We start from the raw sequence: 27,016 nt of genomic DNA, 5'->3' as shown, positions 1-27,016 counted from the left end.
CCCTTGGGTACTTATCTCTGTGGTCTGGAGTGGGGTTGTGACCCACCCGTACTATCGGTACCGCCACCCACAGAAAGGGGAGATGTTACATAAATAAATAAGAGCTTTAGGAGCAGAAGAGCTGAGCTGACTTGGTTGTACGCTGAGTAGTAGAATGAGCTTAGAAGACTATAGAGGAGTTTGTGTTTACAGTTCAGAGTAGTAGAAAGGATTTTGTGCCGAGAGTCCCAACCCAGGGTAGAAGTGTGCTCTGACGGAACTTTGGAAGAAGAAGAAGAAGTAGAATACTGAAGAATACTTGAAATAGAAGACTACTTGTGCCTGTGTTTTCACCTTTGTTGTCGTTGTACCTTGTGTTGCCCTAAAGTGTTGGGTTACCCATCCTCCAAGGGTGACACAAGCCCAAGACCTTGTTACCTGAGTTGATCAGGGTGGCCAAATTACCTGGTTACAGCCGCACTGTGAGATTGAGTACGTAGGCTTGTAGCAACTTTGCTCTATCCGGATCAGTGCCTCTTGGTTTAGGATACTGTCCTGCACTGTAAGAAATGTTTACGGCGTGGGTTTGGGTTATTTTTCACTTGTCCTCTCCTTAGAGGCTTAGCACCGCATGCTAGGAATAGGTGTGTCAGGCTGTGTCTTGTGAGTGGTTGAGAAGAAAGTGTAGAGTAAGAAAGGAGAATAGAGATAGGTGGAAAAAAGAAGAGAAGCCCTTATTGGTGCGCAGATGGCAAACTACTAGTGATGAGCGAATACTGTTCGATCAGATAGATATTCGATCGAATAGTGAGATATTCGAATATTCGATATTTGTACGAATATCAATATCCCGCGAATATTCGACAAATATTCGATAAGCGTTCAAATCCCCCAGCTTCCGTTTTTTACCTCCAAATGGTCAAATAGATGTTTTTCATTAATCAATACTTTTTCCCATAGACTTTAATGGGATTGAATATTCGATCAAATATTCGTGGGATATTCGTACAAATATCGAATATTTGAATATCTTACTATTCGCTCATCACTACAAACTACCAATAACCCTTTGTTTACTACAAGTGCATAGATAAATAACAGCGACATCCAGTGGTAAAACTTAGGTACTACTTCATTGCCACTTTTACTTGAAGTACAGACTTTTGCGAGGGGTGTACAGAGTAGCAACACCCCTGGTGGGATAACATAGATAGATAGATAGATAGATAGGAGATAGATAGATAGACAGACATTGCAGTTTGCACAGAGAATTCTCCAGGGAGGATTACCAACCTGAAGGTCTAGGGGTCTGCTCAGCCCTGCATCTCGCTTTAATACATGCCGCCACAAGCATATACCACTACATTGTTACTAATGTTGAGTGATTGGCCCAGAGGAACTGATCTAGGACCATTTAACATCTTGCTCTCCATGAAGGGCCATCTGATTAGGATTCTAGGGAAGCCACCTGTGTGAGTCGCACCTACAGTGGTTTTCATGTAGGATCGCTGTTGCTCAAGCAGGTTCACTGCGCGGGTGAAATTAACATGTATGGACACCATCTGGACTAATGAACACTGTCCTATCTGAGAATGTTTAATGATTGAAATTTACAATGGACATTGTTTTATGAATGAAAATATTATTGGACACTTTTTTATGAGTGGACACTTTGGGGGACATGTATCATCCGGCGTACGGATGATTTTCGGCGGAAAGTGTTGATTTGCTCATTATTTTATTCGCAAATGGCCGATTTGCGAATAAAATATTCGCAAATCGGCACTTTCCGCCGAGTACGCCAGGGGGCGGGGGTGTGAAGGGGGCGGAACTCAGAGTCCGCGCGATTCACCATCCGTTCCGCCAAAAGATACGCCGAAAACCTACTCCAGTCCTCAGGTGGTGTAGGTTTTCTGCTGTGCGCACCAGAGCGCACAGGATTTATGTAGAGGCAGTCCGCCTCTACATAAATCCCCGTAGCGCCGGAGATGCGGGGACATTTATAAGTCCGGCGTAAAAAACGCAGGACTTAATAAATGTCCCCCTTTGTATATTTAATCCACAACGATTGGTAAGATATTGGCGGATGCAAGGTGCAATAAAGAAAGCCCACACAAACTAGATGGACACAAGTATGCACCAATCATTCTGGATTACTAATTAGTCTTTTCTATTTAAGAACGTGGGGTTGTACATAGGGTCACACTTGAAAATGGCGATTAATTCACCGAAATGTTGTGTTGTGATATTTGCTGTGCTGAATTGTTAATCTCACTCGTTTGATATAGACACTTGTATGAATTTCAAGTGGAGTGCTGCAAATTATCCTTTATATATTTACATGATCGAGATCAAGTTTGCTGGCACCATTCAGCAAGGACATATGGAGAGTGCTGCTGATATCCTGGATAGATAGATAGATAGATAGATAGATAGATAGGAGATAGATAGATAGATAGATAGATAGATAGATAGATAGATAGGAGATAGATAGATAGGAGATAGATAGATAGATAGATAGATAGATAGATAGATAGATAGATAGATAGATAGGAGATAGGAGATAGACAGATAATAGATAGGAGATAGATAGATAGATAGATAGATAGATAGATAGATAGATAGATAGATAGATAGATAGAAGATAGATAGATAGATAGATAGATAGATAGAAGATAGATAGATAGATAGATCATAGATAGATAGATAGATAGATAGATAGAGAGAAGATAGATAGATAGATAGATAGATAGATAAATAGATAGGAGATAGATAGATAGGAGATAGATAGATAGATAGATAGATAGATAGGAGATAGATAGATAGATAGATAGATAGATAGATAGATAGATAGATAGATAGGAGATAGATACATAGATAGATGATAGATAGATAGATGATAGATAGATAGATAGATAGATAGATAGATAGATAGATGATAGATAGATAGATAGATAGATAGATAGATAGATCATAGATAGATAGATAGATAGAGAGAAGATAGATAGATAAATAGATAGGAGATAGATAGATAGATAGATAGATAGATAGATAGATAGATAGGAGATAGATAGATAGATAGATAGATAGATAGATAGGAGATAGATACATAGATAGAAGATAGATAGATAGATAGATAGGAGAGATAGATAGATAGATAGATAGATAGATAGATAGATAGATAGGAGATAGATAGATAGATAGATAGATAGATAGATAGATAGAAGATAGATAGATAGATAGATAGATAGAGGGATAGATAGATAGATAGATAGATAGATAGAGAGAAGATAGATAGATAGATAAATAGATAGATAGATAGATAGATAGGAGATAGATAGATAGGAGATAGATAGATAGATAGATAGATAGATAGATAGATAGATAGATAGGAGATAGATAGATAGGAGATAGATAGATAGATAGATAGATAGATAGATAGATAGATAGATCATAGATAGATAGATAGATAGATAGATGATAGATAGATAGGAGATAGATAGATAGATAGATAGATAGATAGATAGATAGATAGATCATAGATAGATAGATAGAGAGAAGATAGATAGATAGATAGATAGATAGATAGATAGATAGATAGATAGCCAGAAAGAAAGAAACAAACAAACCAAGAACTCCTGCTTACAGCCTTATAGCAGTGGGTGACTTTTATATTATTATTATTATTATTATTATTATTATTATTATTATTATTATTATTATTCCTGCCTTTAAACATTAAATGGAGAAGAGTGCTGATGCTATATGCTGTATACATTTACTCATATAGGAGCAGGGACTTCTGCTGTTGACAGGTGTCCCTGCTCCTGTATATACAGTACTTAGCATTTTTTTAAAAAATATGGAACTTATAAGGAAAAAAAAATTAAAAATCACCCCAAACCTTAACTATGAAAATGGTGGGAGGGCAGAATCAAGCAACGTTCAGGCACTAATATGATCACCTTATTTCCCCCTCATGATTATGTGACACTGTCTACTAGAAATAGCCCTGCACTCTTCCATTAATAGAAGTAAAACCTTCATCCTGAAGACAATATTTTCCATTAAAAATTTAATCGAATTTCCATTCTTCACAACTTCCATATCCAGTCGTCGTATCGTTTTTCTTCTTTTTTTTTATTTTTTATTATTAATCATTAAAAATGGAATTAAGAGGAATTATTCGTCTTCCAAAGAGAACTTTGCTGTTCTCTGCAATTTCTCCAGACTTATTTATACAAGCCACTTGGTTTTATTGAATCATTCCTCGGCTTACTACCTATTGACTTTAGCATAAACGTCGCGCACGTCTTCAATATTTGAAGGGGGTGGGGGAATAAATGGCTATAAAATGCACGTGTTTTGCCGGAGCAAAAAAAAAAAAAGTTCTGCCTCCTCCGGTTCCTTGTCGTTGACTCACGCTGCTCTACTTGACTTTCTCGGGAAGCATAAACTTGCTTTACATTGCCAAAAACTAGATTGGCTGATATGATTTATTGTGAAAACAAAATCTATAACAGATTCCGCGCAACATTGCCAGACTACGCCGAGGTGGCTTCGTCTGTAACATTTGGGAAAGGTTTCAGATAACTCTTGATTTATGGCACGTAATAAAATTTATACAGATCGACCCCCCCCTCCACTTTTTACGTGAATTGGAACACTTGGTTTACAAATAGATTCTCTGTTTCCGCCGTTTCCGCACTTTGTAACGAATGAGATTGTAATTCCACAAGTTAAGTAAAGAGAAGCTGTAGAGGATTTGATATTAAAAGCTTCTACAATGGAAACTATTTCCCAAGTGGGTTGTGTCACCGTGATAATAATCCACATCTCGGCAAAAACAAATAAACTGGAGAGACCCGAGGCATTTAGGATAATGAAGGAGCAAGTGCACTTCTGAGGTGTTTACTTAAGATTCTTGCAGAGGATTGGAAGGAAAGACGTTGCCATGTTAGTGTGTCTTTATGACTACGGTGAAAATGAAGGCCTGGAGGGGTCCGAGGGTAAAGGGAGGAGTCAGGGTGGTGATTGAAAAAATCTTAAGACTACAGGCTAGAATGAAAAGTAGACTTAAAGGGGAACTTTATTTATTTATTTTTATATGAACTGGTACCAAAACTTGAGATGAGCGAATCACTCGGAAATTCCTTTCGCAAAGTTCGTGAATATTCTCACAAATTCGCGAATATTTGTAAATTACAGTCATTAAAAATAATGGCGAGTGAACATGTTCGTGAATTTTCGTATGTTGGTACGAGCATCCTGCTAATTTTCCGTGTTCGCCAATACGAACAAATTGTTGGATGATCGAAATGGTTATAACAATTATTTTCAAACATGCAAATGTTTATGTTGTGATGTACTCAGCTGCGTAATATTTGCAACTGTTTATTGGACGCGACTGTGTAAGTGTAAGCGAACATGTGCGTTCGCTATTGCGGCTGTCATGTTTAGCGAAATTGCAAATCACAATGAGGCAAATTTAATGCCCAGTTCCATGCAAATTCGGAATTCTTTAGATTTGCTTCTCTCATCACTAGCCAGAACGTTGTACCGATTTGTATATTACTTCTATTTAAAAATCTCAAGTCTTCGAGTATTTATCAGCTGCTGTATGTCTTGCAGGAAGTGGTGTATCCAGTCTGACACAGTGCTCTCTGCTGCCACCTCTGTCCATGTTAGGAACTGTCCAGAGCAGTAGCAAATCTCCATAGGAAACCTCTCCTGCTCTGGACAGTTCCTGACATGGACAGAGGTGGCAGCAGAGAGCACTATGTCAGACTGGGAAAAATACACCTCTTAAGGAGCAGCTTATAAGTACCGGACTTGAGATCTATAAAAAGAAGTAAATAAGAAACATGTATAACTTTCTGGTACTAGTAAATAAATTATTAATAATAATAATAATAATAATAATAATTAAGGCTATGCTCACACAACGTAAAACTACGGCCGTAGTTCTTGCCGCAGAACTACGGCCGTAGTTTTGCGGTGTGTAACAAAGCCTTATGTGCAATGGGACCCCGGCCGGAGCGTACGCACATCGTATACACACCGGCCGGGATCCCATACGGCGCCGGAAAAAACTGACAGGTCAGTTTTCTGCGGCCGGAATTCAGTGAATTCAGAAAGACCTGTCAGTTCACACAGTGAAGCAAGCGGCTCCGGCTGCTCGCTTCACTGTGTGCTATGGTAAGCTCTGATGCGGGCGCACTCTGATGCACCCGCATCAGAGCTCCGCGGCCGGAAAGATCACTCGGCCGGTACTTAAGTACCACCAGAGACCGGCCGTTCCGTGACCCGGCCGGGCTCACGGAACGGCCGGTCTCATACGTAATGTGAACATAGCCTAATATATAATAATAATTAGCTACAGTTCCTTTTTTAAGAGGAAGGGAAGCGAAGAGGCATTCAAGATTGTCACAGATCAGGGGCTTTGGCACATTGCTGTGAAAGTACAGACAGAATGGTCTATAGTACCATGGGGGGAGATTTATCACACATGGTGTAAAGTGACACTGGCTCAGTCGCCCCTAGCAACCAATCAGATTCCACCTTTCATTCCTCACAGACTCTTTGGAAAATGAAAGGTGGAATCTGATTGGTTGCTAGGGGCAACTGAGCCAGTTTCACTTTACACCATGTTTGATAAATCTCCCCCATGTGTCTCCTTGATTTAACAACATGAATCGTAGCTGACAGATTCACCATAACACATTTCAAAATTAATCAAATCTCTTCAGCAAGTCTAATGAAAAGTTCTGATTGATCTTGAAATGCGGTGTCTTACAATATAGGGTGTTTGTAGTATTTCCAATAACAGACTTTCCTCTCCTGGTGATGTCGGATAATCTTGGGCTATGGTTGAGGAACCCACATCCGCTATCATAACGCCAACATTAGGGTTGTGCTATTATGCTAGTTGAGCAGAATTTTTATCCGCTAGCTCCTCCCTCTGATTTATTATTGGATAACACTGCTATCCGCATCCCGCTGCTCCTGTCTCATACCTGGAGAGCGGGCACTGGAGCAGTGGAATCCGGTTGGCAGTGATGTAGTTGTTTTCAGCCACCCTCTCCATGATAATTGAGAAAAAAGGGGTACCCCTTTAATACATGTCCCTCAAAGTGCACAAAAAAAAGTTTTTCCCGTGACAAGTAGGCCTCAAAGGGAATGTATCAAAGAAAATGACTTATCGTTTAAAGAAGCAGTTCACAAAAAAATATTATTGGCCCCCCCGCTAGGCGTTGGTGCTTATACTCTCCGCAGCTGAACGGTGTCCCACACGCTCTCGTCAGCCTCAGCTGTGACTCCTCTTCTGTGTCCTGTGATTGAACACCAAAATGCATAGAGAATGCATTGAAGCGCATGACTTCCGGCTTACAATCACAGAAGGGGAGTCACAGCAGAGGCTGACGCGATCGTGCGGGACACCAATCAGCTGCGGAGAGTATACCCGCCAATTCAATAATCATTTTTTGTGAACTGCTTCTTTAAATAATCTTTTTTATATTTTTAAATAATTTTTGGTGGATTTTATCTAATTTTCCATTTTTCTATCTATATTATAAAATAATCCTGAGACCTTGCAGTTTTTATTCTCACCACTGGGGCTGAAACTAAGCTGAGACTTCCTGTTGTGTCTGTGGTGATAAGAGGAGACTGCTGTAAAGTGATCTGTACAGCATTGCAGCGTCATGTGACATCAGTAGACAGAGGAGACAAAAGCAGCTGTAGAATAACCTTATTAAAGGTCACAGAGCATGCTCAGTAATGTTTAAAATTTATCTCAAGGGGACAGAGTCTGTCTTACTGTAAAACATATCACTAAACGGCCCAGACAAGATGGCAGCACTGGAGCTGGGAAGGTATATATATATATATATATATATATATATATATATATATATATACTGTATATATATGTATATATAGAGTGTATATATATATATATATATATATATATATATATATATATATATATCATTTTATTTTTTCCCTCTACACTTTGCTACATGTTCCCAGTTGTTGTATTTTATTTTATTTTTTGCCTGATAAGTTAGTCTGTTACCATATGTACATGGGTGCGGAGTGCTATCTGTAGTCTGTTAACAGCTGAAGACACGGAAGCCCCCATACCTATGTGTCTGTAGCACCCTGGTGGGAGAGATGTCATGTCACTTGATCCTCATTATCACTCAATGGCATTATCACCTTCTAATTAGATTTTGGCTGGATAAAGGCTAAAAGGAGGTGACAATTTCATTCGCGGGAGGTGGCGTCAGATGACAAGGCTCCCCTTAAGCGTTGCTATCTGTCACCTGTTGTGTAGGATGATGTCACCTACCGTTAACCTGGAAAGTATTCACAACAATACTGAGTCACCAACATATCTATAGAACTATAAGTAAAGTCATTGAAATCCAGGCAAAACTTCCTGCAAAATCTTTAACATCATCTACTGTACCATATGGCCTGTATCAAACTGGTGTCCGCCTACACGGCAAATATATGGTTACTCCTTGAATGCATGTGGACTCCTATAGACCATGCAATGCTCAACTGGGAAAATAGTATGCAAAGAAGCTGTCCTCCAGAAGGAAGAGCGCTTTCTCTTTGGCGCCACCTACTGGTGGTTACATCACTGTAAATCCTCAAGTATTGACATATCCTCAAGTATTGATATATATATATATGTACATTAATGTTTTATGCAAGGGTACAAATACTCAGGGTGGATCTGCAGTAGATTTCTCGCAGCGGATTCACAGCTAAACCAGCTGCAGATCTATTGCCTGTAGTTTTTATGAGAATCCACACTCGCAGCGGGATCCACCCAGTTAACTGGAGCATACTGCACCTGCTCCACGCTCCGGCGTGCTTTGAGGGTTCCCGGCGTCTGGACTAATTGGCTGAGCGAGATGTCCAGCCAATCAAAAGGAGTTGTTTACCTTTTTTTTCCATCTTCTTCTTTCAAGTCAACTTGTGCCATAAAATGCCAGAGATTTGTCATTTGCTTCTATTAAAAAAATCGCAAGTCTTCCAGTACTTATCAGCCGCTGTATGTACTGCAGGAAGTGGTGTATTCTTTCCAGTCTAACACAGTGCTCTCTGCTGCCACCCCTTGTCCGTTTCAGGAACTCTCCAGACTAGTAGCAAATCCCCATAGAAAACCTCTCCTGATCTCCAGACTGGAAATAATACACCTTTTCCTGCAGGACATACAGCAGCTGATAAGCACTGGAAGACTTGAGATTTTTTAATAAAAAAAAAATACAAATCTCCGGCACCAGTTGATTTGATCTGAAACATGACTTAGTGTTTGGAAGCATTGTATACCGTCAGTGTATTTGGTGGTAAGTAACAACGTCAGCTCTGCTGCATTTGTAGTTCATTTCGGCCACTCTCGCCTGCAGTCTACTTATACGGTTAAATTATTGTTTCTTGGTTTTATTTAGCGAGACCTGTGAGTAAATATAAGTCATCATTCCCTTTCTCATTTGACAATGATCGGATTTGTTCTCAACGATTTGTCTCCCAGTAATGCATCTTGAACGCCTCTTGAGTCAATGCCACGCTCGCGGGGAGCAGCGCAATTCTCTTCTTAGCCAACTATATAGAAATCTTTATGTCTCTATACAAGTAATAATCATTAAGTCAATAATAGGACTGTCTAGACTGTGTTCCCGCTGTGGACTTATATAACTCAGATATGTGTCTTGCAATATGACCCCTGACTAGAACACAGTACAGGGAAGGACAAGTCTGCAGGTTGGTGCTGATTAGCTTATTCACCAACCTACAATTTTGTCAAATTTTATATCAACAGAAAAGTACTGCTCCTTAAAGGGGTACTCCGGTGGGGAACAATATTTTTAATTCAACTGGAATCAGAAAGATATACAGAGTTTGTAAATTACTTCTTTTTAAAAAATCTCACATTTTTCAGTACTTATCAGCTGCTGTATGTCCTACAGGAAGTAATGTATTCTTTCCAGTCTGACACAGTGCTCTCTGCTGCCACCTCTGTCCATGTCAGGAACTGTCCAGAGCAGCAGCAAATCCCCTTAGAAAACCTCTCTTGCTCTGGACAGAGGTGGCAGCAGAGAGCACTGTGTCAGACTGGAAAGAATACACCACTTCCTGCAGGGCATACAGCAGCTTATAAGTACTGGGAAACTTGAGATTTTTAAATAGAAGTAATTTACAAATCTGTATAGCTTTATGACACCAGTTGATTAATTTCCCCTCCTCCCTCTGAATACCCCCTTAATTTAAAAAAATATATATATTCTTGGAGCTGAAAACAGATAAAATATATATATTTTTTTAGATTTTGTTGATCATTACCCATGGTGAGATTAACAGTAAAAAAAAAAAAACTTATCCACGCTCCTCCTAATTCCCCGTTCAGTAACAGCCCGCTCAGCCAATCACTGGTTTAAGTGGGACAGTGCAGTCATTGGCTGAACAGGCTGTCGGTGAACTGGGGACCTGAGCTGGTGACCTGACCTAATGCATTTTTTTTTAGTTCAAATATTTGTAAACTTTTTTCCTTGAAGGGACGTTTAAAAGAAATTAGAACAAAAAAAAATAAAAAATGCAATAGGTTTCTGCAAGAAACATTAGAATTCCGGCGGGATGTCGTCAATTGCTTGCATATCGCTTCTAATGTGTCTTGCAGAAACCTTTTAAATTATTTCACTATAATTTTTTTATACATTTCATTTAAACATCTCTTCAAGGAATAAAATATAAAAAAAAAAAATAGAAAAAATGTTATAGGTTGGGGCACACGGTTCAATGATCGAGTCTCCCATTGATTTCAATGTGGTTTGTTATTCCAAGCGAGCACTTGAGTACTGAAAATTTTCGACTTGAGTAATGAGCACTCGAGCATTTACTGTAAGTATGGTTGTATGGTTACCGCTACTCATACAAAAAGTCACATTTTGCTGGTATCTCTATCCGTTGTAAAATAAAAAGACAATAAGCAATTTTTTTTTTCTCAATGAAAATAAATTGCTGTTGACTCACGTCCCACAATAGCTGCAATCCGTATTGTCTACCAGGCTGGCATACACCGCTGCAGGTTTACGTCCTTATTACTTTTCATTCGTTTCTAGGTTGGGGTTTCTTTAACAACTCAGCAGATATGTCCTTGCTTGTTTCCTTCTTCTTGTCTATTTCCCTTTCATCTCTCTTACATGGAGCAGATGATATTTAATACGCCATTCTTTCGTAATGTACTGCAATTTAGCGGTCACGTGATTACTCATACAATTCGTATCGCGGTAGGATTTCAGAGATGTTCCCATTTTATATCATGATTTTTTTAAAAAAAATTTTATGTTTGTTATGTAAAAGCAATAATCACTCTAAAAAAGTCTAAAAATAAAAACTATTTTTCCAATTTACTATGTAGCTTTCATGTTCTTCATGGACAATGGATAGATGGCTTTTGTTGGCCATACTCCATCAATAGCTGTTGGCCCCCTTATACCAGTAACAGGAAACCTTTGGCCCTTCATCTGTTGAAAAACAACAGGATCAACTGCCAAATTTCAACGCCATCATCGGATCAAAAGTTTTTGTTGTGCTGGAGTACCCCTTTACCTGTCCAGGCATGACCGGAATTGGACTTGAGGATCCCAATCCGACACCCCCTGCATTAGCAGGTTGGTTGAGTTGATGGAGTTAGCCGAATATATGAGAGGCTTCATGGACATCTCTATATTTGTTGGCTCTATTAGCCATAATATAGGCATACTAATACTCAAGTGCAACCCTTTTTTTTCTTTGCGTTCCAAAGGCTTCCATACACCTTCAATAAGTGGAGGTTGAATGTTTGTTCAGCTGACAATTACCTCTTCCAGCTTCTCCATACGCATAAATATTTGGTTCAGTCGGTTCATGTGTTACCTATGGAGAGGGGTAAGTTGAAGCCGAACAGCTCTGGTGCTGTTGTAGAGAGTCGTGAGGCTCCCATAAACCGTATACTGTCAGCAGTGGTTGGTTCAGATGACTTTGGTATAAGGTGTATGGGCTAGAGGTGAACTCCACTCAAGCATGCTCAAGTCAGATCGCTCGGCATTTGAATACTGGTGGCTGATGAAGTTGGATGCAAGCTGGAGTCATGCTCTTCTCTTTTATGGGCACTTCATCTTCCTACCTGGTAGAATTGGGGAGAACACTATAGTTTAATTTTCAAGCTCTCCTTCCATTTTCTGTCGAATCGCTCGGCATTTGAAAACCGGTGGCTGTAGTCACGCTCATCTCTTCTATGGGCACTTCGTCTTCCTACCTGGTAGCATAGAGGAGAACACTAGAGATGATAGAACACCGGAAAAAGTTAGGTTCTATGGAACTCGAACCATGTCGAATCTTCCGCATTTTGATTCCCGATGCCTTCCCGATCTGTGGGGAAGGAGGAGACAGCCCGAGTACCGCCTGGAATTTCAGGATACAGCCTATTACTTAGGCTGTATCCTAGAATTCCAGGCGGTACTCGGGCTGTCTCCACCTTCTCCACGGACCGGGAAGGCATCAGGAATCAAATGCGGAAGGGTCTACAAGGTTTGAGTTCGATAGAACCTAACTTTTTCCGGTGTTCCATCATCTCTATAGAACACTATAGTTTAATTTTCAAGCTCTCCTTCCATTTTCTGTCGGATCGCTCGGCATTTGAATATTGGTGGCTGAGGAAGTTGAATGCATGCTGGAGTCACGCTCCTCTCTTGTATGGGCACTTTGTCTTCCTACCTCGAAGCATAGAGGAGAACACTATAGTTTAATTTCCAAGCCCTCCCCCCATTTTCTGTATTGGTCTTCTAATCATCAGTGTTCCGTCTCTCTAACAGTAATACATGTATACCGCATTGTGTAACAATGGAACAGATTACCTCCAGTTCTGCTGCGCTGTGTTTTATTGTTCCTAGCAGAAGTTAATGAGCAGTATTGTGCAGTGCCAAGTTCGATCAGGTATCACTCCAGCTCCGAGATACAATTCAATACTCAGAGTACAATACGATAGTTATAAATAGGTACAATACGGCTCATCTTCCGCTGGATTTTATGGCATATGAAAACAGAGACAAGTGATAGATACATGCCCCCCCCTCCCGAATGCTATTGATTCAGCAACGCAGGAAAACCAGGGGGGTCAAGAGGGTGACATCGAAATGTCTTAAGTAAGAGCATAGATTTTATCTGCTTCAGATCCTTGATCACATTGATCGCTTGTATTTTATCTTTGGTTATTAGTAGTGTTGAGTGAGCACTTAAATGCTGGAGTGCTCGACTTGAGTAACGAACCCCATTGAAATCAATGGGAGACTGCAGCATTTAACCAGGTACCACCTGCTTGGCAGAGTGGTGGGTGCCTTGTTCACCCTCAGTATATATTGCAGTAATGTTCTCATTTTTTATATATATAGAATAAGAATGTATTGTATATAGAGAATGAATGGAGTACAGCACTGGCCTTGTTCCGATGGCTCCTTAGAGAAGGAATAGAGCTGTGGGTCAGGTGTTGACCCGCGGCTGTATTCAAAACAAAGGAGCAGGGGGGATGATCTGGAGTACAGAAGTCAGACCCCTGTGATCTCTTGCTTGTCCCCTATCCTGTGAATAGGGGACAAGTAAGTTTTAATCGGAGAACCCCTTTAAGGTTAGTTTCGGATGAACCCAAACTTTCCTTTAAAGTTCGCTATACCTGCCGAAGCAAACTTTTGAAAAGTTTGCTCATCTCTTTTAATGAAAACGTTATAGCTAGAGATGAGCAAAACAGCTGGAAATTAGTTTTGCAAGTATTGAAAATTTCGGGTCAAATTTGTTAATATTTGCGTATCGAATCTTAACGAATTTCAATAAAACAGCCAAACCATAGTAGCTACAGTACTAGGACTATTACAGAAGGGTGAAGTTGTTAACGCATGTTCTTGTAAAAGTGTCAAAAACTGGGAAAAAAATGTAAATTAGCCAATCAATGAAATCCAACTTGTAGGAGTGGAGTGCGAGCACTGATTATGTAAGGCGTACGCTCCAGTCACTGATCCCAGTAAATTGGTATAACTCAATAGGACTTTACAGTACCCAGTGCCCAGTCAGTGAGTAATATGGACTGTGTCTTCACTGGTCCCAGTGAATTCCTATAGGCAGCCAGTTACTTGGTAAACTGGACACTTGTTTGTCAGCTACAACAAACAATCCCCCATTATCCGCCCTCATATTCTCTTCTCTCTGCCCCTATTTCCCTCTGTTAGTCTCTCCCTGCTCTGCTCTAACTGCCTGCTGCCATCCTGCTCTCTCCTCCACACACAGCCGACTGGCCACCTCCGTTACCGAACCGCCTTACATAGAAGGGTAGGGGCTGATATCACAGAGGGGCCTGCAGCTGATTGGACGGGCGCTAGGGATTATGGTTAATCCCTTTCACCTGCCCAGTGATGCTCCAGACAGCATGTGCGGTCGCCTTTTTTTGCGAATTTCCTTGACAAATCAGAGTTAATTCATTTCACAGAACAAAGCAAATTGACGGCAAGATTTGAAGTGAATATTGATTCGCCGGATTCACTTTTCTCCTCTCTAGTTATAGCCCAAAATGTAAAATATAAAAAAAATTAAGTCAAAACATAGAGTAAAAATAACAAAAGGCCAGGTCTTAGTTTCCCATCCACGTCTTTTCCATTTGCCTTTTCCATGTCCTTTCGGTGAAATCTCTACCTCTTTGATTGATAACACTGTAAATCCTCTATAAAATTATAGGATGAGATGAAAGAATTAAACCAACCAGAACTGGGCCACCTCTTTCCATGGACACTATAGAATGTACACTGGTTTCCTCTATGGCAGTCGTGTCCTTGTAAAGATACCGTATATTCCAGCGTATAAGACATCTTTTTAACCCCGAAAAATCTTAGAAGTCGAGGGTCGTTTTATATGCCGGATATGGTTGCCCCATACGGTGGGGGCTCAAAAATGGCCGCATCCCCAACGTATGGGGCGACCAAGATAAAAAAACAAACAAAACATTTAACTCACCTAGGGCCCCTTCCCGGCCTCCACATTCCTCCCGAACCGTTCCCGGCGCAGGCACTATGACGTACACTACCTGCGCCGGAGATGGAGATCGCCGAACCATTCCCAGGCAGGTGAGCATCTCATCGGAGAATGAGAGAGGCTTCGGGAACTTCCTGCACCTCTCTCATTCTCCCAGAGCTCTCCCGGCAGCCGAGCGTCTCCGAGCTTCTCAGATGAGACGCTTGGCTGCCCAGGAGAGGTTCGTCGATCTTTGTCTCCGGCACAGGTAGTGTGCCTGCTCCTGAAACAGTACGAGAGGCCGGGAACGGGCCCTATGTGAGTTAAATGTTTGTTTGTTTTTTAAATTTAGCTGCAGTTAACCCCTGCCTGACCGCAGAAGGGCTGCGGTCAGGCAGGGGTTAACATTTTCTGGCATATAAGACGAACCCCTGACAATCTTCTTAAAAGTCAAGGGTCGTCTTATACGTCCAGTTGCCTTATACGCCGGAAAATACAGTACTTGCTACGTATATCAATCAATATGCAAAGGTGTTGCAATACCACTAGTGGCCATTAGAGGTGATGTAGAGACAGCTCTTGTGTTGTTTTAGCTGTCTATCTTTTAATGGACTAGTAGAATAAATGAATGACTACACTTTTAGACGTATATGTCAAATTCATCATGTCTACAGCGAAAATGGACCGGAGCACGTACAGATGCCTAGAGTCCCTAGAGCGCACTTTTAAGTCTATATCCATCTATGAAGTCAATATACCAGACTCATCAAAGCTCTGGCAAAGTAACTCATGATTGACAATGACCTGATTTCTAAGTTGTATACAACAGGTAAAGCGAAGGTACAAGTCCGTGTAGTGACCTTGTACATGTTAAGATGGGTCCCAGACACTCTTTCTATTACTTCAAGTCAATAAGCACTCAATGTCATATACAGTACTGACCTACAGCAGATGGAGGAACACAGGTATTTTATCCATATATTAATCAGACAACTCTAGGCAATATAATGGAGAAGAATACTGGCTGCAGGGAATGTAAATGTGGCTCGGTAAGTGTTTATAAGTGACGGATAAGAGGCGGATTTACTTAGACATAGTGATTACATTGATGACAAAGAGTCCAGACAGTTCCTTATTTATGCATTTTTTTGAATAGAGAAAATCTGCAGTGACAACTTTTTCATCATCAGAAACAAACACTTCAAGAAGTTTTCCGACAAAGTCCTTTAAGTATATATTCACATGGAATGGAACCCGGTCGATCTATTCAAAGTCTATGAGACTGATGGAAACGGCAAAGTACAACACACAGCCACATAGACTTTGAATGAAGAAGAATACATGCTGTACCGCCACTCCATTCAACTCCTCCTCATCGTGTGTTCGGGAGGAAGGGAGAATCCTAACATTAAGACCCCAATGGTCATACAGTTATCATCCTTCATGGGAAAACTACTTAAAGGGGTTGTTCATCCAAAACAATTTTCAGATTTAAAATGTACTTCTATTAAAAAAATATCAAGTCCAGTGCTTATCAGCTGATGTATGTCCTATAGGAAGTGTATCCTCCCCAGTCTTACATAGTGCTCTCTGCTGCCACCTCTGTCCATGTCAGGAACTGTCTAGAGCAGTAGCAAATCCCCATAGAAAACCTCTCCTGCTCTGGACAGTTCCTGACATGGACAGAGGTGGCAGCAGAGAGCACTGTGTCAGACTGGAAAGAATACACCACTTCCTGCAGGACATACAGCAGCTGATAAGTACTGGAAGATTTGAGAATTTTTTTTTTTTTTAGAAGTAAATTACAAATCTCCAGTTAATTTGAAAGAAAAAAAAATGGTGAACTAGCCCTTTGAAGACCCTGATTGACGTACATACAACAAGGAGCGGGCAGTGTATGGGTCCTACCTGTATTTTGGACTGTCAGAACCAAAGCTTTGTAGGGTAAACAGATGCCCATTCATTTGGATGGGTGATGTGTCCTATCCAGTGATAACTGTTTCAGCTGCCAAACACAGAGCGATCAGCAGATCATCGGTAGATCTTCATTTATAGAGGGGACTGAAGCCTTGAAAATGGGACAATCGCTTTAATAGGGGTCCTGTAATACAACCATCTGTAGTCGTATGTTTTAAGTTCTCTTAGATGATACTGAATAAATTAACAGGTCTACAAATGGACTCCTTATTTCTGAAGTTAGATCTCCATGGATTCTGACCAGCCAAACGCTCATCAGTAGACATAAGCAAATCAGTTCAATGCTCCAGATAGTTTCAGATTCGCTTCAGGCACAATGCTGACAGGAGCAGGGACTCTTATCAATGACAGGCGTCCCTGCTCCTATACATACAGGAAGCTGAACAGTAAAAAAAAATACAGTTTGTCCCAAAGTTCAGGGGTTATGCAGAAATGCTGAATTTATAGCGGCTTACACCCACATATTGAAGATATAGAGCTACAAAAATCAGACTTATTAGTAAAATTTCTCACACTGTTGATGTATTAAAGGGTTTTTTCCACCTGAAGAAGTATCCAAAGCTTTTGTCTTTCTATAGAAAATGAATGAAGTTGTTGTCCATATCTTTATTCAGTAGGGATATTCGGGTCCCTGAGATGATGGGGGGGGGGGAGCAGTAAGACCCCCAAAGTCTGGAATGTCTTTGAGACATATGTTCTTGATTTCGCTCCAAACTTTCTTCCAAAGTGGTCTCGATTTTTGGTCAGGGTAACCATAGGAAGGACCCAGGCAACCAATGACATTGCCACACTCAAGTTTTTCTTTTCACAGCGGTGTACGGTATGATCAACCTTGTTTAGTAGCTAGAAGTAGTTTTTATGTACCGACTACCTGTAACCAACTTGACAATTTTTTTTGTATCTTTCTGAAAATATAAAATATAACTTAGTTGAAAGTTTTTAAAAGTTACCAATTCTCCAATAAAGTTTCTTCCATGCCGTAGCTTAGCAACAGTGTAAAGTAAAAGTAAACTTTACCCCCCCCCCCTTTATTTTATTTCACATCCTGTATCTTACAGTAAGTTTTTGATATTGAGGAATGAAGTGAAAATGTTGTTGTGAATTGTCTCACATAATTTTGGCGAGTAAGCTGTCGCTGTACTTCTTATAACAAGACTTAACAATTTCAGGGCTGAGACGCTAAAATTATTAGCACCTGGTAATTTATGCTTTTAGCACCCGGCCGTGTTTTTATATTACCATCCAATATGTTTAGATCTGACATACCTTGCGGAAAGACAGAGGAACGTCATCCGAAGTCTTAAAGAGGTTGTCCGGGAAAAACTAAGACCTCCGTACCCCCAATCGCTCTCTGTATCGACCCCGACTGCTCTGTAATGAATACAGATGCGGGTACGGCTGTAACCCGAGGCTCTACTCATTCCTATAGAGCCGCCAGAAAGAGCCAAGTAAGCCAGAAAGTGCTTTACTCCTCTCTCTCCAGGGGCTCCATAGAATTGAATAGAGCCGCAGGTCACGTGCCGTACCTGCTCATTACAGAGAAGCCAGGAGCCGATACAGAGATCAACTGTGGGTACAGAGGTCGGACCTCGCGCAATCTCTTAGTTTTTCCAAGACAACCTCTTTAAGCTAGGGTCACGCTAAAGCTTTGGTTGTGTGACGCAAAGTTTACAGTGTGTCACATTTGATGTTGGTGAATTGCATCACATTTGGACTGAACCATAGTGTGATTGAGAGGGGACAGTGACAAAAAATCCACCCTTTTTGAAATTTTGGTCACAGGTCACAAATTACACACTACTTGGCTTCCATAGACCTCCATAGGGTTATTTTTGCATCAATATAGAAAGGGATTCTTTACTGTAAGAGCTGTAAGGCTATGAAACTCTCTAGTGAGGACCTACAGTGCAGGAGTAAGATAGTAAATTAAAGGAGAAGTTTACACCTGGATAAGTTTTGAGAAGGGGCGCTGATTCAGGGATTTAATATGATTTGGGGTCGGGAAGAGTATTTGGGAAGTTGTCTTTTAACTCATGTAAGATAACAGGCTGGACTGAATTTAGAGCCATAAAAACTCTATTACCATTACATTTGGGTTACGACTATGCAAATAAGTCAGCAGAGCTTCAGTCGCGAGTCTCAAAACACAGGACCAGCTAGATATCCCGCCCGGGAAGGGAATAGTAAAGGGATGGCTCCTGATTGTTATAGTTGGAAATGTTGCAATTTGACTGTGGGTAGAAAAGTCACCAAGGTGTCTTAATATTAAAGACAATTTGTATAGACTTCAATGAGACCTGAGATAAAGGGACTGGATGGTTGTATGTTATCTGTAATGCTTAATTTCAGTGCCAAGAATGGTAGTTGGTAGGATGTTGTTCAGACTTTAGCATTAGGGGTCAGAGCGGCATGTCAGGTGACAATCTGGTCAGGCCCTGGAAGGGTAAGGGCTACATTTATAGTAATGTTTTCAGCCTTTTGAACATTGTTTTAGTTTTATAAACTAAATTGTATCCTAGTTTGTATGTTCATTTGCTGAATTACCTGGACTGAACGCTCTTCTTTTTTTTTATTTATGTTTTATAGGATTTTATCTGTTGAAATGTCCAGAATCTTCATATTTCACTCTTCAATTCAGAAGACGCCTGACTCTTAAAAACAGATAAAGAGGTACGTTAAAACTTTTTAAAAACATTTATGCATAACAATTGGTGTTTTTTTGGTTACTATGGTTTTGGCTATGGACACCTTTAAAAGCTATTTTTTTTAACTCTTGCTTTCTATGTTTATGAACAATTTTGCTTACTTTTACTTCTACAGCCTCTACAGCTGTATGAACTGTATTTGCTCTCAATACTTGTACACAGCCTTTAGGATTTCCCCCTGTAGACTTGCCTTGTATCGCCTCTTCTCTCTCTCTCTCTCAGTCTGTGTAAGCTGTCCTCCAGGGTTTCTCTCCATCCTGTCCGAGCTGCTCTGCAACCCTCATTCAGCTGTTATCTCTAACACTGAGAGAGCAGAAAGTCCAACTTAACAAATCAATGGTAAAAGCTGACTAGAAAAGGCGCCCATAGCCGTTAAACTAATTTTAGTGTAATCTTTTGGAGCCCTTTGTTCACATATGGGTAGTTTTGGTTAGCAAACACCCAATTTGTGTGCCAAAGTTGTCTATATAGACAACATAACCAGCGGCTTAGCTGTGTGCATATGTTAGTTTAACAAGGAAATGGGATGAGGTTAAGGGGTTCTCGACAACTTCTTTTCAGCTTCTGTCACCCTTATTTAACCCTTTCTCCTCGTAAACATGAGATTATCGGCACATCTTATCACAACCAGGTGGGATTACTCCATGAATCATGAGTATCTTACAGTATAGAAGGTCAGCTAAGAACTGCAAAGGATGTTGATGTAAATGGTCATTTATGGATGTTTGGATATCTGTGTGAGGATTTTATGCCGCCTTAATTATTCTTTCTAGGACGATCAAATTGTACATTATAATTAAAGTATAACATTGTTTTGATGGACATTTAAAGTGATGAGTATGAGCACCATCTGTGATCCTATATCAGATTGTATACTAGACGTAAGCCTGTTCCGTCTGTTCTATATACAGCTAGATGTACAGTAGGATGAATAACATATATCCTAGTCCACCTCTCTCTCTCTCTCTCTCGCTCTCTATCTATCTATCTATCTATCTATCTATCTATCTATCTATCTATCTATCTCCTATCTATCTATCTATCTATCTATCTATCTTCTATCTATCTATCTATCTATCTATCTATCTATCTATCTATCTATCTATCATCTATCTATCTATTTCCTATCTATCTATCATCTATCTATCATCTATCTATCTATCTATCTATCTCCCATCTATCTATCTATCTATCTATCTATCTATCTATCTATCTATCTTCTATCTATCTATTTATCTATCTATCTATCTATCTATCTATCTATCTATCTATCTATCTCCTATCTATCTATCTATCTATCTATCTATCTATCTATCTATCTATCTCCTATCTATCTACGTAGTTGAGATGAGCAGCACTCCCGAGAGTTATTTTTAGGTGCCTTCAGACGGGTCCCAGACCAAGGAACAGTTCACATAGAGTAAGAAACTCTGCAGCACACTGATAGTGTAAAAAAACGTGCAATACGTGGATTTATTCCATAAAGCGATAAACAGCAACAACACAAGTGGTACACAACGTTTCGGCGTCTCCTACGCCATTTTCAAGTGCAAATACAACAACAAACTCACTCAGGTTAAATACATCATAGTTAATTATTACAAAACAGTGATTGGTGCAGCAAAATTTGGACATTAAAGTGTTAACAGACAGTTACTCCGCCCCACTATAGTCCATTGGTGTAATGAAGTGTCTCTCAAACTTTTACGAGCCCCCAGGCAGTTCCGTGTATCTTCCCGGCACAGGTTCATTCATATTATTCAGTGTCCTTAAATGTAGTCCACACACTCCCAGTGTCAGAGTGCAAGAAATATGGTGAAAAACTATTTAGAAAAACTTGAATCGGCGTAATTCAAACAAATTATATGTGCATAAAGATCTTCACAAAAAGGCATCCCCACCGTATGTGGTTTAGTTCAAGTCCGATGCTGATCTCGGTGGTTCCGTACTTGTAAGAAAAACAGGTGCATAATGCATCATCCCATTCCTGTCCTGTCGTCTAATGCGATGACGCATGTCGTGTACTACTTGTGTTGTTGCTGTTTATCGCTTTATGGAATAAATCTACGTATTGCACGTTTTCTTACACTATCAGTGTGCTGCAGAGTTTCTTGCTCTATCTATGTATCTATCTATCTATCTATCTGAAGAAGCAAAAATGTCCTGCAGCACTCCTTAGAACAATAATGGGTGGTGCAAAAGCTGAAAGTACTTGAAGGAAAACAAGTGCATGAACATACAACTGGCAAAAAAAACTGCAGCACTCCAAGGATAAAAAAACAAACAAACAAAAAACATGGTATTTATTTCACCCAAATTCTGCGACGTTTCGCCCTCACATAGAGAGATTTTTCAAGCAGTGAAAAAGCTTTCTATTAGGGATGGTCCGAACCTGCCGAGGTTCGGGTTCATATGAACCTGAACTCTCAGCATCAGATTCCCGCTGTCTGCCCGCTCCGTGCAGCGGGTGGATACAGCAGGAGGACCGCCTGTTAAACTGGGATACAGCCTATGGCAATTGCTGTATCCCAGTTTTCCAGGCGGTCCTCCCACTGTATCCACCCTCTCCACAGAGTTAGCAGACAGTGGGAATCATTGCCGAGAGTTCGGGTTTGTACGGCAGGTTCAGACCATCCCTACTTTCTATGTGAGGGTGAAACGTTGCAGAATTTGGGTGAAATAAACACCACATTTTTTTTTTTATTATTTACCCTTGGAGTGTTGCAGTTTTTTTGCTATCCATCCATCCATCGCAACAAAATAAAGACCAGGGTTTGTTCTCTCCTCTACGGATAATTCATTGCCCCCTTATTTGATAACAGTATAGTTCCTCTGAATAAAGAAATCACAAAAAAGAGTCCCCTATGGCAGGTGTATGTTTTACAGTTCCTCTATCATATGGTACTATAATATAGAATATCTGAATTCCTGTATCCAGAATGGATTGTTTTAATGTTGTTTAGCTCTATTGTTTTGCAAAACTTTCTCCAGTGAAATCTCCTGAGCCATCATCTGTTCTTTACCTGCATTTTTAGCACTTTTTCCTTGTCATCCATCTATCCACAAGGAACATGATTGACTGTTGCACTTCACACTCCATTACAATAGGCAGCCGTACAGAACATATTGCCTTATGCGAGTGGATGGAATATAATCCGCACCTGTCCCAATCAATTAACAGTTTCTTATTTATTAAGAAGCAAAGACAACCTGTGGCTCTCCATCTGTTCTGGAAGAACGAGCCGCGGAAACCGTTACAGCATGTATCCTCCTGGCGAATACACGATAATAATAGTAATAATAAGAACCACATGCATTGTTCTTCTTATTATTGTTATTATTTCCTGATTATTCTCATTATTATGAAAACAAATAAACAAAATAAATTTTGAATGACAAAAAAAAAAAAACGCAAAAATTTCACATAGATTAAATTGGTATTTCCATCTGGGCTGTTTATGGGATAACCAAAGGATGAACTATAGAAGCCGGATACATGTAGACCCTTCTCCGAATTGCATCTATCTTGAGATTTTCCACCATCGCGAGTAGTTGGGAAGCTGTAACAGAACTGTCTGGTTTCTGTAGCTTGCAAGTTTTATGAGTTCTATGCAAATAGTAGTTTGCAGGGCTACATCGTCTTCCATTAAAGTCTATGAGAGTTACGTAAACTGTGTAACAGCCCGATCAACTGTTTTCAAGCAAGATAGGTGTGAACTAGTGTCGAGTGAGTACTTAAATGCTCGATGATTTGTGAAGAAGTCTTCTGTATTACCAACCTTATAACCAATCTGTTCTACGGTATCGCCACATAGGTAATCCCTCTCTATAAACATGGAGGTGTCTTGTGGAGATGCCATAATAGTGACACAGAAAATTTCTATGGATTCGTAATATTGTTCCCAAGACACTTTGCCGCCATTTAAAATGTTTTGCTATGGCAAGGGTTAGGCAAAGTTTCTAGCTGCCTAAGGAGTCACACATTGGGTGGGACACAATTTATGCATTAAAGGGATTATCCAGCACTACAAAAACATGGCCGCTTTCTTCCAGAGAGAGCACCAATCCTTTCTCTAGTTTCAGTGTGGTTTGCCATTAATCTCCATTCACTTCAATAGAACTGAGGTATAAAAGCCCACCCAAACTGGATACAAGAGTTGTGCTGTCTCTGGAAGAAAGTGGACATGTTTTTGTAGTGCTGGATAACCCCTTTACGCTAAGCGAGCCCATGCATCCAGTTAAATGCTGTCTACATGCCTCCTCTAAACCAAACTGCAAAATCACAAAGAAATAAACTTTTATAACCACTGGTTATAAACAACTCTCTGCAGAGGGCTGACAGGAGAAAGTGTGATCAGGGGTTGACGTGCAGTCGGAGATTCACATTTTGTGCACCCACAGAGCTTGACCTGCCCTGGAACTAGTTGGCAGGACATGAAAGGCAAAAGGGTGCTGTAATATAGATTGGAGTGCCTAAAAGTATCACTATATAGGCAAGGATGCTGGGGCCAAGATACATGGCCATATGCCAAGGCCAAACCCTGATAATAAACTGGTTTTCTTTGCAAGTATGCTTGATAATCTATTTATAAGATAGGCAGCAAGTCAAAAACTAAAACAAGTCAATGACATTGGTCGATAGTAGAGATGAGCACAACTCAAGCATGCTCGTATCCGATTATTCCGTATTTGAATAACTTTGGCTGAAGAAGTTGAATGCCGCCCTAGAGAGTCAGGTAAAATATGAATACAGCCTATGGCCTTGTTCACACACTGTATAAAAGTGGCTGTTCTGTGACAGAATGGCTGTTGTCTATGCAGTTCACCCCAGCCGGTACTGCAGTACCGGCCAGATAAACATCACTTTTTTTCAATTATAATATGGGCATATTCGGGTGTGCCCACGTTCTAATTAACCATAGCAGACAATGTAAAGTGCGGCCGGAGTCGCACTTTACATTGACTGCACAGTCAATTTTGTGCCGAACCAAATTTACATGTAACAAAATTGACATGTATACACCCCTGCTGGGATTCCATAGTACTTAAAGTGATCGTTGCTGCATGACTATATACGTTGCGTGAACTTAGCCTATAGCTGCACATGACATGACTCCCTAGGACTGCATCCAACTTTAGCCACCGGTATTCAAATTTCGAACAATCGAACTTGAGCTTGCTTGAGTTGAGCTCATGTCTAATCAATACTAGAGATGCCGGTCACCTTCTCCATGGAACGCCATCATATCAACGGGGGAAGTGGCCGTTTTAATTGATGTTTCACTTGACTATGGCCACAAAAGAACAGGAGGCATCTCTAATAATTTGCTAAAATTTTTGTGCAATTTTGTGCAAAATAATTTTGAACACCTAAAAAATGGTAATAAAATAATTAAATGATACACCATACAACTTTTTTTCTTATTTTTATATGAGTCAAAGCTCCTCTGCCATCGGAATATTGCATACATCAACCTGTCATTAATACGATACTCCAAGTTAATGATGAGCCAGCCGGGATTCATTAGCCACGTCAATTCTATAAAAAAGATATTACAGTCTAAAGATGTGTGCCAGAATTTATTGCATTGTCTCGTAAATGTGGCGCGCAAATGAGAGCTGAAATTGCACGTATTAATTAAATTGGCAAGTGCATTTCAACATTGGGACTAGTTAGTATGGCGTTTTTTCTTTTCCTGGTCACAATAAATCTGGCTGAACGTCACCCGATGAAGGGTTTTAATTAAAATAAAGGATATTACTTAATGGTTCAATTAATAAATGTTCTTTTATCTCACTTGTATCTTTCACATTCAATGCTGTCTGTGATTGACTATTTTTTTTTTTTTTTTTTCGTTTTCTTCGGGCTAATTAAAGCTTTGATTCATATCAATTTTATTTTCAGTAACAGGAGCAGCATTTTAATAGTAATAAAATAAAAATTTGTACAGATAAAAAAAAATTGTGGATTAAGGTATTTTTAGAATAAGTCATCGAAACTTAGATTGGTGGAAATCAATAGCAGATCGGAGAATGGGATCAGCTACAGTGCCAGGTACTGCCACTACCAAGTGTATGGCGTTGTGCCTGGTAAGTACTGATGAAGCTACAGCGCTAGTGTGTTACTTCAGTTAGTTTGGCCCCTATCGATCTAGTTGCTGCTCTCCCACTGAGAATAGGCCATCCTTACTGAAGTCTTTAAAGCGAATGTACCAATTGGTACATTTGCTTATAGGGGAGATTTATCAAACATGGTGTAAAGTGAAACTGGCTCAGTTTCCCCTAGCAACCAATCAGATTCCACCTTTCATTCCTCATAGGCTCTTTGGAAAATGAAAGGTGGAATCTACTTTACACCATGTTTGATAAATCTCCCCCATAGTGTTGCACATGAATAGACTGGCACTGGCGCAGGGAAGCCGGTACCACGGTCCATTTTTTGAACAGCAGCCCTGTTTCAAATCAAGCACTGGCTCGGGCTGAAGCACTAGGGGTAGGCCCGCCCATTTCCAGTGGGAGGAACCCCCCACCCTCTATGACGCAGCTCCATTGATTTTAATGAAGGCCAGCCCACCTCCAGTGATTCAGCCCGGTGCTCGTAAATAGACCGTCACCGTGTGAGGGAACCCGACCGCCGTTCAAAAAAAGGACAACAGCACCGGCTTTCCCGCACCGGCACCGTTCTTTTCATGTACAACACTTAAAGTGAATGTACAGTACCTGATGGTACAGTACATTCACTTTAAGCTTCATGATCAAAAATATTCAGTTCAGTTGTCAATTTACAGTATATAGCTCTGACATTTGACATTACAATATGTTTTTAGAGTAATGGAGAAAACCTCTGACGACACTGGGGTGTTGTATGAGCTAGATTTGTATCCTTCACCAGCGGTACAGCAAGGCACCCCAATATATCGATAGGATACCATTTAAATCGGTTGCCCAACTCATTTAGTTTTTTTTTTACATGTAAATTATAATAGTGTAAAATAACAAAAAGAGTAGTACTCACCTCACCATGTCTTCTGACTCTCCCATGCCAACGCTTACTGGTTCTCCTACTGTACTCTGTTCTACTGTAATGACCCATTGACATGACATTACTGCTGCAGTCAATTACTGGCTGTGGTGGTGACCTCAGTTATGAGTGTATACACGGCTACAGCCAGTAATTGGTTGTAGGGAGAACACTCATTGCCACCATGTCATCACTACTGCAGGAAAACAGAGACAGGCGAGGGACCAGGGAAGCATCGGCTTCGGAGTCCTATGGTAAATTGGTAAATAAAAAAAAATGGTAAAAATCT

At 40.3% G+C, this 27,016-nt stretch overlaps 1 protein-coding gene across 3 annotated transcripts in view; it reads left to right on the top strand.

The window, feature by feature from the left end:
• CNTN5 (contactin 5) overlaps positions 1 to 27,016 on the top strand; it is a 948,473-nt gene that overhangs the window by 199,279 nt on the left and 722,178 nt on the right. For all 3 annotated transcript variants that reach the window (XM_069969612.1, XM_069969611.1, XM_069969613.1), the window contains exon 2: positions 19,588 to 19,671. The gene's annotated coding sequence lies outside the window, so the exon portion shown is untranslated. The remainder of the gene's footprint in view (positions 1 to 19,587; positions 19,672 to 27,016) is intronic.

The sequence above is a fragment of the Dendropsophus ebraccatus genome, chromosome 5 (assembly GCF_027789765.1).
Source record: "Dendropsophus ebraccatus isolate aDenEbr1 chromosome 5, aDenEbr1.pat, whole genome shotgun sequence".
NCBI classification, from domain to species: domain Eukaryota; kingdom Metazoa; phylum Chordata; class Amphibia; order Anura; family Hylidae; genus Dendropsophus; species Dendropsophus ebraccatus.
Note: the sequence above shows the minus strand (reverse complement) of the source record. Positions and strands in the feature narration are given on the sequence as shown.